This window comes from Coccinella septempunctata, chromosome 2 (genome assembly GCF_907165205.1).
Source record: "Coccinella septempunctata chromosome 2, icCocSept1.1, whole genome shotgun sequence".
NCBI classification, from domain to species: Eukaryota; Metazoa; Arthropoda; class Insecta; order Coleoptera; family Coccinellidae; genus Coccinella; species Coccinella septempunctata.
Window position 1 is genome coordinate 2,856,763 of NC_058190.1, and position 14,031 is coordinate 2,870,793.

The window sequence follows — 14,031 nt, forward strand, 5'->3', positions numbered from 1 at the left end:
GTGAAATGACTGTACCAAATTGGATAATTATTTTTTTTGTGTACGTTTTTGCCAGGATCAGGTTCATATTTCAGAAAAAATCGTAAGTGGATGAAAAGAGGCTTTCTTTTTTTCTTGCTTCCGCACGAAAAATCATAGAGCGTGCTTCTTCTTTCTTGAAATATATCCGTGGCTGATTAGGCCATTCAGGATATTTGATCAGGATTTTGATACTTGGACGAAGAAGTGAGATTTTCTCGAGTGAGTCCAAAATTGAGAATATTATTGATCGAAAAATGCAATCCAATATAAACCTAACAAACAAAAATTTTCTAACTTTGATACATGGCTGTATTTTGGGTTGATGATGACAAAAAGTTGATGACTGATTGACTATTGACAAATAAACAATACGCCAATACATAATATTGATTTTCAACTATCTCAATTAGCATTGTGAATCTGAGTGATTAGTACATAAATTATTAAATACTATATTTAATATATTAATATATGGTATCTTAAACTTTTTTATTCACATTAAACTTCCATGGAATCCACTTCAGAAAGAACAGATTAATTGAATACATTTTCAATTAATCTGCAATGACGTACCAATTCAGAACGTGAAAATATTGCAATTTTGTTGAATTGCGCTACATTTGACTATATACTAATTTAGTATTAAATTGAATACTTAAAATTACAATGCACCAGTTGATTACAGTGCAAATCGTTTATTATTTATTGAATCAATTGAAATTCATATTTTAGAGCTTCAAAATAAAAAAATCAAGCTCCTGGATACTATTGTAAAATAGCAAGATTAAATTGGAGACTTTGATTACCAGAATCTAAAAATCATGTTCAACGGTACAACAAATGCTTTGATATGACATCGTTTGGAGCAACACATGGGGTTCAAGACAATTTTATGCCCACATTCACCAATTGTGCACATTCTCATTGTATACAGGGTTTTCCTGTATTGAAGGTACACACGAAGAGGGGAGATTCCTGGAGTAATTTTAAGAGGAAAAATCCCATAAACAAAAGATCACGAAAGATTCGTTTTCGAAATACAGGGCGTGTGAGTTTTCGTGTAGTAATACATTTTTAGAAATGATTATTCAAATTTATTGAATTTTTTTCAAATCATTGCTACAGATGGGGAAAATAATCATAAAAACTACAGGAGACCATAAAGTTAAGTATAACAACAAAGCTTCTTTTTAAATTTTTTCAAATTAACAGTGGCTCACCAGAAAAAAATTTTGGAGGAAAATAGAGAACAGTGTTAAAAGAAAAATATCACACTCTATGTTTGCTATCGAAATTGGCATGTTACATGGTGTATACTATCAATTTCAATATTTATATATCTTGTGAAATGTAGATACAGAAGAAAAACTCTCCCCACTTGGGGAGACATCTCCAATTTTTATACCCTGTATATTTAACATTGCAGACACAATGCCAAATCTTTTTTCTTACAAATGTATGCTTAAGACAGCCTAACGAAAGTTGTCAGTAAGGGAATTGGAGGATTTTTGTTCCTGTGAAAAAATTGATGAACAACTTCTTCGAAGCAACAATATCAAAGGGCAAGTACAGTATGTTTTACGTTAGCGGATCACTGGATTTTATGACTTATTAACTGAGCAAATTTGGATAGTTGACCTTGAATATGGTATTTCTCTTGAGCATTTTTATTTTTCAGAGCTTTTCCAAATGTGCTACCGGAAAAACTGTCAAACATACACTCCATTCAGGAAATATTGACTGTGAAAAATCTAATCGGATCTCGTTTGATACTGGGTGGCGCTCGAGTACTACTCGATAACACTCAATATCGTCTGCCAGTATTCAATGAGAATCCATCAATTCCAAACGTTTTTCCATCGGAGAAGGAACTGTGTTGCTCTGAGGAGGACAAATAAGACCGAAACCATGGTCAGCATCTGTTTTCTTTCGATGGAACGTTCTCCGTTTAGTAGGGGATGGCAAAATTGGCTAGTTCAATTCAGATCGTAACACTTGTTGATATTATATCGGCGCGCGGGTGGTATGCATCTGAATTAATACTCTTTAAAATTTAGTTTTTCTATTTTTCATTCCATTCTTTCAATTTTTTTTATCTCACATTTTAAACTCTGTTACTTGATATAACCTTACTATGGTAGGACAGCTAGTTTTCAGTAAGCAAACCTCCTGTCACTTGAGAAAATGAATAACGAGAAAAATTTACGATGATTTTATATGATGTTAAGAGAGAAATTATTACCTACTTTTTGGAATTAGTACACAGTTTTAGGAAAATAATGTCGATTGTGCCCATTTTCTAATGATGGCATGCTTTTAACACTGAAATCAAGTGTTTCTTCATGTGCAACATTTCCATTTATTACGAATTCAGGTCGGGCAAACATTGCCAGCTTACAGAGCACAGATTTCTCATAGTCCCTTACGTATTCCCAAAGTAGCCCGAAATAAAGACGGAGATACACGTCGAACGGTGGCACACTTAATAGAGCGGGAATAACTAATTCCACATGGATATATAACTCTTCGAGGGGTTGGGGTTACAGGGAAGCTCTAGCTAACAATAAATTTCAGCTGCCATATTGGCCTCTACGAGAGGCTTCGCTGAATCGTTCTTTTTAAATTGACGCTTGACGAGAGATTCTTATTTTTTTTGTTTTAGGCAATCTCGCAAATTGGACGGATGCGGATGTTAACTCCCCAGTGAATATTTCGATATCTACAGTATGCTTTCCACTCTTATCCATATATATCAGTCGCGGCGAATGAAATGTTACAAACATGTGCAAACATAAACGAAAAGTTATAATGATTCGATATAACCACCTTTTACCTTGACTTTAGCCGTAAGATATCCAAAAAACGCAACAAAAGCTGCACAAATGTGATCGACTGGTATTTTGTGCCATTCAAATTTTTAGTGTGAACCTTGCTCTTTAAGATGAACCATTGTGTTCGCATCTGGAAAATTCGATAGCCATTGTGTACTTGAAACAAAGTGTGAAACATTGTTTTCTAACCATTCTTGGTTCACACGTGCTTTATGGGACGTTGCGGAATCCTTGTTAAAGCGTCCACGGCCTGAGACCAAAATTTTGAAGCTAGCCATTCAAGGTGGAGCCGAACGCCTCGCATCAAACCTATCGAGCCAAGTTTGCACACGTCTAAAATCAAGCCCATGCCGTTTACTTTACATGTTCACTTGTATAATTGCCGAGTGAATATGCATCTTCATCGTGATCTAAGATATGTGAGATAAGAAATATGCTAGGATTAAGAAATGAAGCTTTCAGCAGAGTATTTGTATTTTTAATCTATTTATTTATTGTTGTAGCGTGTTAGCAGTTTTGAAAATTTTGTTTTTTATGTATCTTCGTGTTTATATTAGGGTTTCTGATTAATTAAATTATCTATCTATCTATCTATCTGATCTTGATCAACTATATGAATAAGGAACTTGTGAACTTATGAACTTAGTTGCCACTTCAGTTTGTATTAATGTGAAGAAGTAGAAGAAGAAAAACAATCAAGAAGCAGTGGCAGAAAGAATGATTTGCCACTCTAAATGAATTAACGCACCTTCGGTTCATTATGCACTTCAAGTTACAACCTACTGACTGGCGTAGCTCCTCCATTTAAATGAAGCAACATCACTTCACTACATCACTACATATGATATTATAAATAATATTATAGAACAAAGTAGATCACCGCCGTCTGTCCTTATGTCTGTATGCTTATATTTTCAAAACTACGCAACGAATTTTGATGCGGGTTTTTTGAATAGATACAGTGATTCAAGAAAAAGGTTTATATGTTTAATTTGTCAATGATTTCGATTGAAACATGCCGATAATTATTGAAAAGCCGGAAGCAGTCCATTGCTGTCCGGTTATTATGAACGACGCTGAGAAAACTATAAGAGATAGAGAAATATGATCAAGTTGAACTTTGTAGAGCTAAGGGAAAATGAAAAACTCCGCGATGCCATATATTCAACTCACAAGGATAACCCACAATAATCAGTTTCAACATTGTGAATTTGATTTCAAAATGCTCCATTTGAAGGGGTCTTATGGCTGTCTTGAAATAAATCAATATACAAATGAATATGACCTTCATTTTCGGCATCTAATCCTGACGAAAAAGGCTCTCTTCAGTCCAGTCCCCACCACTCGGCAATATTAAGCCGCCCATACACGTAGCGTTTCTTCATGTTGAGAACTTGGAGTCCACACACCTCTGGAGTTTTATCGGATGTAGTGTTACATACGCCGAGCTTAATCTCTTGCGGCGGATAAAAAAGTTGAATCATTGCGGTACAAATATAAGTGTATACATAGGCTAATCGGAAATCGCAAGCAATATTTTTAGGGCTGATAAAACACCAAAAAATAAAGGCTCTCCATCTAATGAACTCATGCCCGAAACCCATCATTAAAGGTACTACAATCTTAGGAAATCCCGTTAGCATCATGAAGTGGGCGAAATAAAAGATTCCAATATTGGGAATTATTTCAAGATAGAAGAGGATGTTATTTGATTATGAATCTTTATTCGGAATCACAAAGAGTAGTTCTCGACAAAGTAACCCGTTTTTACGGGTATTACCTCAGTAAAGTCAATCAAACTTTTGACCGTAGGTAGGGGGAGACTTGCTCAGGTAGGAGACTTGAACTACCTCGAATATTTCAATTCAAATTTCGCACAACTAGTGGCGGCTCCATTTTGGCAGCCATCAGAACAGTTCGGGAGTAAGTGAGTTAAACATGATTTTGTTGTTAGGAAGTAAGAAATTGAATAATTTATGTTTGTTACACTGTCTAAAAAAATTAATAGGTGCGTGGTGTTATTTAGTTTTCTCGCTTTCATTGATTAATATTGTTTTACAAAGGAAGAGCCTTTTTAATAATAGTTTTAAAAGTTTCAGGAAAACATCTGTTGAATAGACTAAAAGGGAGAGCGGGAGAGTTAACCCATGCTAGGGTCGGGAGTTTCCCGCACTGAGCTTAGATAATAGATTAATTCAAAAAAAGAAAATTGAATAATAGAAAAAAATATAAAAAAATATATCAAGGTTCAAAAAAGTAAAAAAAATCTTGGAGATAAGTGAGTGTGACTCTGAAATAGAAAATATGTATTTCAAAAGCTGATAAATCGGATGATGAAAAAATTGACATAGACAATCGTCATTAGAAATTGTTTTCTTTCAATGTTTTTAAGAATTTTCTTTTTTTTTCCCCTTAGTTGGCACTGAACATAGTTCATCAGCCACATACTTAAAATTTTGACATTAGGTGTTTTATATTAATATGCCATTTTTAATAATGTGTTCTACCAAGATATCGTAGACGTTTTTGTTCTCGGAGGCTAGAAGAGCCTTTAAGAATGAATTTCAAGAATTCGAAAAACTGGTCATGCGAAGCAGTCGAGTACAGCTTGTCAAGTATAAATTGTGAATGTTGTCAGTTGTCAGAAAATGTGAGCACAAGTTTTCGAAATATATTGCCGTTTTTAGAAAAACTGGAAATTGAAAATGGTCAAAAATTGGAGTGTAATGAAACAATAATCTAGGATGAATATGATTCCAAATCGCTATCCATTTTCACAAACTGGCCCTGTGATTGAAAAAATAGTAGAAAATCGGCAACTTTAGGTATTTTCATAAAATTCTGAATATTTTGGAAACGGTAGATTTTCGCTGAACTAATATTGGTATCATTCGATAGTATTTGGTCTACCCTATCGTGGGGTGACGTTTGATTCACTAGTTTTGGGACAGCCTGTATAATAATATACCTAATGCATTATTTCAATAAAAATTTTATAATGAAGTTTTTCACTTTTCATCCCATTCTAAAAATTTTTTCATCTCTCATTTTTTACTTCTAGCAGCTTAAAATAACCTAAATATGGCTTGACAATATCTACCGGGTTAGCTTGTAAAAGAGATAAAATAAATCAGTTCAATATCTTTAACTTTTCACAAGCATTTCATTTCCTCTACTTCTCGGAATAACATTATTCATCGAAATAATTCCCCCGATGAGAATTCGAAGAAATATAGAAAAAGTCGCACCTGATTCAGCGATTTTTCCTTTCACCACAACACATTATCAAGGAGAAATGTTCTGAGCAATCCCCACTTATACACGCTGTCTTCATAAATCATCCTGGCTTCGATATATTATAGTTTCTTATCGCTAACCTCTCCTTGTTAGAAGGTCAGCGGTTCCGTGTAACAGACGTTACAGTAATAGGTGTTAACTTGCTAGAATTAATCGAATTCTGATTGCCTGGCACCGTTCAAATCTGATCGAACAATTATAGTTTGCCACTAGGTAAGCATCGCGAGTAGGCAATAACTCAATTCGTGAACGCATTTTTTTAAACAAGACGTCGGCACTTTGGCAATTAAATTTTAAATGGGAGATTTCTTCGGTTCGTTTTTGGAGAAAGAAATATCACTTGAATTTTCTTTCATCTATTGTCGATTTATTAAATGACGTGGAGAATTTTTATTTATATAAACTGCGCAAGAAAATTAACGCACATTCTGAAAATCTCAATTTTAATGAAAGTTAACTCTACATTGACTTATTAACTTATTTTTATGTTCTCGCGGGTAGGTTTCGAACGAAACAAGACACACTAAATGGAAGATAAATTCAGGATTTCACCGAATCTTATGTGAAAGAAGAGATATTAACAATTTTCTGAATACTGAAATGCTGATAAGTGATTTAATACTTGGTATTTCGACCCCTTGCGTTAATTACAGCTCGGCAACGACGGTTCATACTCAAAATGAGTGATCTCAAAATGTTCTGATCTAATCCTTCCCAGATTTCTCCGACATGGATTCCTAAGTCATTAAGAGTAGCTGGATGATTTTCTGAACTTCTCAGCCTTCTATTGAGGTTGTCCCAAACCTGCTCAATCGGATTGAGATCTGGACTTCTTGCTGGCCATTCCATTCGAGAGACTTCAACCTCTTGAAGGTACTCCTGAACGATGCGCGCACGATGGGGTCTGGCATTATCGTCCATAAAAATGAAATTTTCACCAATGTATGGGGCAAATGGCACTACATGCTCTTCAAGAATGTTCCTTATATACTTATCAGCATTCATAGCTCCATTATCAACGACCACTAGGTCTGCGAGCAGTCAAAGATATTCCACCCCATACCATAATCGATCCTCCCCCGAAACCAGTAGTATTCAGGAAATTGCACTGAGCATATCTTTCATGTGGACGTCTGTATACAAGGGAACGTCGATCACAATGGTAGAAGCAGAATCTAGACTCATCTGTGAAGAGAACTCTTTCCCAATCGGCCTCTTCCCAATGGATATGCTCTCTCGCAAAATCTAAACGCGCCCTTCGATGGGCTGGGGTAAGAGCTGGGCCTCTTGCCGTGACACGAGGCCTTAAATCATATTCTCTGAGGCGATTTCTTATTGTCTGAGTGCTAATTTGCACCTCATGAGTTTGCTCAAGCAGAATTTGAAGGAGGCGAGCGGTTGCAAACCGTTGTCTCAACGAAGAAACTCTCAAGTAACGTTCTTGAATGGCAGTTGTTACCCGTGGTCTACCCTGTCCTGGTCTTCGGACATTCACACCTGTCTCCCTGAATCGCTACAACATTCTGGACACACTTGTTTGGGAAACTCCAAACCTTTCTGCAATTCTTTTGTATGTCCACCCTTCTTCTCGCAAAACTACCGCTTGGGCACATTCCTCTTGGGTCAAATTGCGTGTTTTGCGTTGCATAGCGATCGAGTGTAGAAAATCAAACGAAAGAAAAACTATTGATCACTAGAATTAATCGAGAACAACTGATTTTAGAATGGAGCCAATACATTCAAAATCTGATAATATCATCTTTTTTTATTCCTGCTGGGAAAAAACATCTGTATTGAAGAAAACCGTTGAAAGTGGATAACATTTGCATGCATAATTCTGATAAAAATAATTATCATTGAGAACACCTTCAGTTGTAGAATAAATTTGAGATTTCCATAATGTGCGTTAATTATTTGCGCAGTGTATAATAAATCGAATTAAATGTGGCAACATACAACATACAGGGTGGGCAAAATTCGTTGTCTACTGAAAGGATCTCGAGAACTATAGCAGCTAAAAGAAAACGGACGCCACATTCTCGAGCTCTTTTTTTCTTGACTATTCCTAATCTGAAAGCAGATTCAGCCTAGCGTTCATAGATTTATAGTTATGAACGAAAATTGAGAAATTGTCATTTTCAATGAAGCTGAATAACTTGCTTGTTTGAACTCATATCCGAAATCCGTTGTTACATTCTACAGGCACTTTTTTATGAGGATTTCGAATATGATATTATTAAACTTTATGATCCAGTTATTTTCGAGATACGACACGGATTTCTGACTTTTCAAATGTGAACTATAGATGAGAGTCCTTTCATTCTGCTGCAATTTTTTTGCTGATTTCAAAAATGTATCATATGTCGCTATCTACATGAATATTACACGAGAAAAAAATTCAATACTTTTTCCTGCTTTTCGATTCACTGTTGAATTATAAGTAGGCTGACTTACCATGGCAACCGTTGTATATCCATTATCTTTTGTGAACCTGTGCCTCTATGATTGGAATCAAGGATTGCTGAATAAATATTTCGATGATTAATTTATCATCGTTTCTTCTCGCGATGTTTGGCATGCATATCTAACGATGGTTCACAATTCGAACAATACCGCCGACAGAAGTACCTATTTTGCATCATCTTTTACTTTTGTAAAAATTATAATTATAGTTAACTATCGTATTCGATTAATATAACTGACTCTTCAAGTTTCTTTCAAAAATAGAAAAACGATAGTTGAATAAATTTTCTCCTTTAATAATCAGACGAAGTCTTCTACTTTCTTTTAAAGGATATCGATCTCGATATCCATATATAAAAAAAATAATTATTCGACAGTCGGTGAATCCTATCACAGAAGGTTGAGTTAACAAAGAATTATGTGGAGTTCACGAACCATAATGCATTTTCAACGGTCGCTATGGTTACGCCAGCCTACTGCAAAATCAACAGTGAATCGAAAAGTAGGAAAAAGTATTGAATTTTTTTTCTTACGTTATATTCATGTGTTATATTCGATTTTCAAAATATGGATAATGGCCAAAACCGCATCTCTCTATTTTCTTTTGTTTTGAAGTAATGAATGGAAACTCATTTTTCGGCTCTTTGAATTGGTGCCTCTATTCTGAATTCTAATTTATACAGTGTGTCTGTAAACAAATGCGAAGAACCAAGGGAGATGATTTTTCGATGAATATAAGAAGGTGTAGTTCCTATAAATTTTTTTCGAAATCGAACTCCCTTCCAGGGTACAACTTTGGAAGGCGATGACGAGTTGACAGTTTTAAATTTTTTTCACGTGTTCTGAAAAACACTGAGTCATAAAACTATACATAATATGAGGCACTAAGTAGATGTTACTCACAAATTTTTTTTTATATCTCATAACTTTATTATTAGGGGTTGAAAATAACAACCCTATATGATTTTCCTTCAAAAATTGTTTTCGTGGGATAGATTTTCGAAAAATAAAATTCTCTTATGGTTTCCCATTCAATTCTGGGGTAAACAGTCTCTTGCAAAAGTTCGATACAGTCGATACTTTTCCCGGAATCAATAAAAACTTACAAGCAGTTCTGATCACTGTTCATTCCATTTCATCGTATGAAAGTTTTCCGTAGAATGACTACCTCCCGCTAAAATACACTCTGTGCCTCATAGACCTTTGTACACTTATTATGAGGTTTTATTTAATCCGAGAATGGTATCGACTGCATCAAAATTCTACAAGACACTTTTTTTCTCCAGAATTGATTGGGAAACCATAAGAGAATTTTATTTTCCGAAAATCTATCCCACGAAAACAATTTTTGAAGGAAAATCATATAGGGTTGTTATTTTCAACCCCTAATAATAAAGTTAGGAGATCAAAAACATTGTGTGAATAACAGCTACTTACTGCTTCATATTATGTATAGTTTTATGACTCAGTGTTTTTAGAACCCGTAAAAAAAAAATTAAAACTGTCAACTCTACATCGCCTTCCAAAGGTTGTACCTTGGAAGGGAGTTCGATTTCGAAAAAAATTAATAGTAACTACACCTGCTTATTTTCATCGAGGAATCATCTCATTCGCATTTGTTCACAGACACCCTGTATATATCGAGAAATAAATTTTCATTCTATAGACGCTTTTTCATATAGCCCAAACAACACACTTCCGTCTAAATGACATCTCATTTATGTCAAAAGGGATCTAAAATGATCTTGCTCTGAATTATGATCAAAATTAGATTATCTAAATAAGACGTTTTCTATGAATGATGTTTTCGAAATATCTTTTAGATGTCTAGTCTTATGCCTGGCAAAATTCTTATGTCCGTAAGATATCTGAAAATAGATTAGTTTCCACATATACATCTGAAAAACGTTTATCTTATATCTAATTGTATTAATCGCAAAAGAATCACTGGGCAGACAACTAATAGATATGATATACCATACCAATATTAGACATCAATATCTGACTTTATTAAGACATCTAGATTACATATGGAGAACATCTAACTAAAATGGTCGAAAACCAGTGACCAGATGAATATCTTTCAGATATATCATTTTGTATCGTCTATGAACATTATAATTCAAATTGTACCATATATGTCGATTAATATCTTCAAAGAAGATCATATATTGAAAAAACGTTTATTGGATATCTTAATTTTATAATCATGATGAAATTAATTTTCAGACGGGAAATAGATATCATATACTATATCGATATGACACATCAATATCTGACTTTGTTTAGACGCCTAGATTACATATATAAAACATCTAAGTAAAATGGTCGAAAAACAGTGAACAAATAAATTTCTTCGAGATTTGTCATTGCTGGATCGTCTTTAAACTTCACGATTCCAAGTGTTCCAAATAATAATAAGAAGTCAATGTCATCTATTGAAGTGACTTCCGAAATTAATTATTCATAAACCATATTTCTACGATAGTCAAAAATTTTGGACTAATCAACATATTCCTAGTGTATTTTTCAAATTCATATTGTGTTTTATCATCTAAGTATCAATGTTAAAAAGCACATGTAAGTATTCGTATTCTTACTGATTGGGATGTTTTTCTAGGAGACTTAGTATCAGGATATTGAAATTCGTGAAAATTTTCATATGATAAAACTGATTGGACAATTTTTATAATATAAATCGAAAATCGAGTATGAATATTGGTACCTATTTCAAAAACAATAATGGTGAAGAATGATTGACTCCTAAATTCAATATGTTAAATATGAATTTCGAACGAAATTATTGATTAACCCAAGATACTCTTGACAGTCTTGAGGAAAAAGGATATTTTTCCGAGTTTGCAGAAAATAGGTGTTTGGTTGGATCGAGAGATATGCGATGAGAAGGACTAGACACGAACTACGATCGGGTTGGATCGCTTGGTGGCGAACTCTTATCGCAATTCGCAAGAAGCCGCGAACCGGCCATGGGCCAATAGAGTTAATGTTCATAGTGCATAGCCATTTGAACTTGAACATTCAACATTTCCGTTATTAGTATACAACCCTTCTTTGTAAAAAGGTCAAGTCGGCTAGTGATTGTGTTCGTTTTTTGATTAGTGATTTGTGCTGTAATAATTGAACAAGGTGAGTGCAATTTCTACTTAGGGTAGTTACAGCAGGTAATCCCTTCACACATTAATCAAATTGCTTGAATATAGGAAAATACTATTTACTTCGATATGGTATTATTGGTATTAGTTTGGATTTGTGCTCTCTGTTGAAAATGATATCCAGTTATCGTTTTCAAATACTTACATGAATTTTTGGCTACAATAAATTGAAATATAGGTAGATTTAAAATAGAAATATCTTTCATAGATCAATCGTCTAATAAAGTCTATCAAATGATATTCTTTAGATAACCATTGACAAGTCAATACTATTTTGTTAGATAGGTACTATTAATGGTATATATTATATCTAAAATGCGGTCCTCTGAGGAATATCAATCGGAAATTTGACGAATAATCGAATATACAGAGTTTGGAATCTTCGAGGAAATGTTTAGATGTTTTTTAGATCATTTAGGAATTCGAATATTTTTTCGTATTTCGATGTTCAAATTGAAAATTTTGTATCAATTAATCCATAGGAGTTCATTATACAGCAGCGTTTTCTATTTCTATGTAAAATTTACTTGGTGAAGACGGTTATCTGAAAAAGTCTATTGATAGACATCTTCTAGACATCGATTCAGAAGTGAATTTTGAATCACTTCACTCGGGAAACTCTTGCTGAATAATGTAACCCTTATTATAAGTACTAACAAAACAGGATTCAATCTGAAATTTGACGAATAATTGAATATACGGAGTTTGAAATCTTCGAGGAAATGTTTAGATGTTTTTTAGATCATTTAAGAATTCCGATGTTTTTTCGTATTTCGATGTTCGAATTGAAAATTTTGTATCAATTAATCCATAGGAGTTCATTATACAGCAGCGTTTTCTATTTCTATGTAAAATTTACTTGGTGAAGACGGTTATCTGAAAAAGTCTATTGATAGACATCTTCTAGACATCGATTCAGAAGTGAATTTTGAATCACTTCACTCAGGAAACTCTTGCTGAATAATGTAACCCTTATTATAAGTACTAACAAAACAGGATTCGATCTGAAATTTGACGAATAATTGAATATACGGAGTTTGAAATCTTTGAGGAAATGTTTAGATGTTTTTTCGATCATTTAAGAATTCGAATGTTTCTTCGTATTTCGATATTCGAATTGAAAATTCTGTATCAATTAATCCATAGGAGTTCATTAGAGCAGCGTTTTTTATTTCTAAAAAATACTCAGGGTATCTAAAGAGTACGGAAATTGAATCCTATTGATTTATAATTTGTATCTCCAGGTTTTGGTTCGTCGCTTTAATTTCTTCAAAAGAATATTTTTTTGCATATTTTCTCAACTTGTAATTGATATTCAATCAAAAAACATTTAGCCATTTGTAATTTATGTTGCTTCCAGAGGCTGTATATGTTCTCTTCGAAAGTGAAACGCCAGCAGACTTAAATGATGCTGTCATAAAACAGGCCATTCAAGACTGGTTACGACTAGCCAATCAACGGTACGAATATGAGAAGAATAAAAACAAATAGACAATAATCTCATTTATTTATATTATGTTTTTTCCAATTTTATGAATTTGTGTTATGTTTTGAATTATATTTATTTTTGTTTTTTTTTATTATAAATATATTTATTCATCAGAACCTGTTTTTTCTCTTCCAACTCCCATACGAACTGTCAACCATTCCGTATGAATATGAACTCGCCCATCACTAATTTGTAGATTTTCAAGTGGTCAGATTTTATGGATATGATTCGAAGATGTGGATCTTGAATCTACGGAACGTCCATTTTCTTTCACATGGACCCTTCTTCGAAATATATCTCGTGAAATAAATATGTCTAGTTGAGAGGTCATTAATATCACGTTTTTTAAATTATCCTAATATAATTCCAAAGTTGACAACAATTAGAGGACAAAAACTGTATATACAATACAAGGTCATTCTAGAAATATCTAACAAACGTTCATCTCTGATCATCTAAAATAGGTGAATACTAACACCATCTTTTTCAATAAATAATCTTTCCTCTAATAGACATCCGATTTCTTCAACGATAAAGACAATGCTCCAAAGTCTAAAGAAGATCTTTGGTGCTACATGATTTAGATGTCCTGATGGCCATGTTTTTCAGATCATCTATATATTATCAGATTGTTGATCGAAGAAAAATGTCAAAAATCTAATGATATATAAACGATATCGAATGATTTCAATAAAGTACATCCTCAAACGTCTATTATATATCAAACAAAATACCAAATCAGGATAATCTCGAGAAT

General features: G+C 33.7%; 1 protein-coding gene across 5 annotated transcripts in view; it reads right to left on the minus strand.

Moving 5' to 3' along the window:
• LOC123308282 (potassium/sodium hyperpolarization-activated cyclic nucleotide-gated channel 2) overlaps positions 1 to 14,031 on the minus strand; it is a 364,375-nt gene that overhangs the window by 115,040 nt on the left and 235,304 nt on the right. The window lies entirely within an intron of this gene.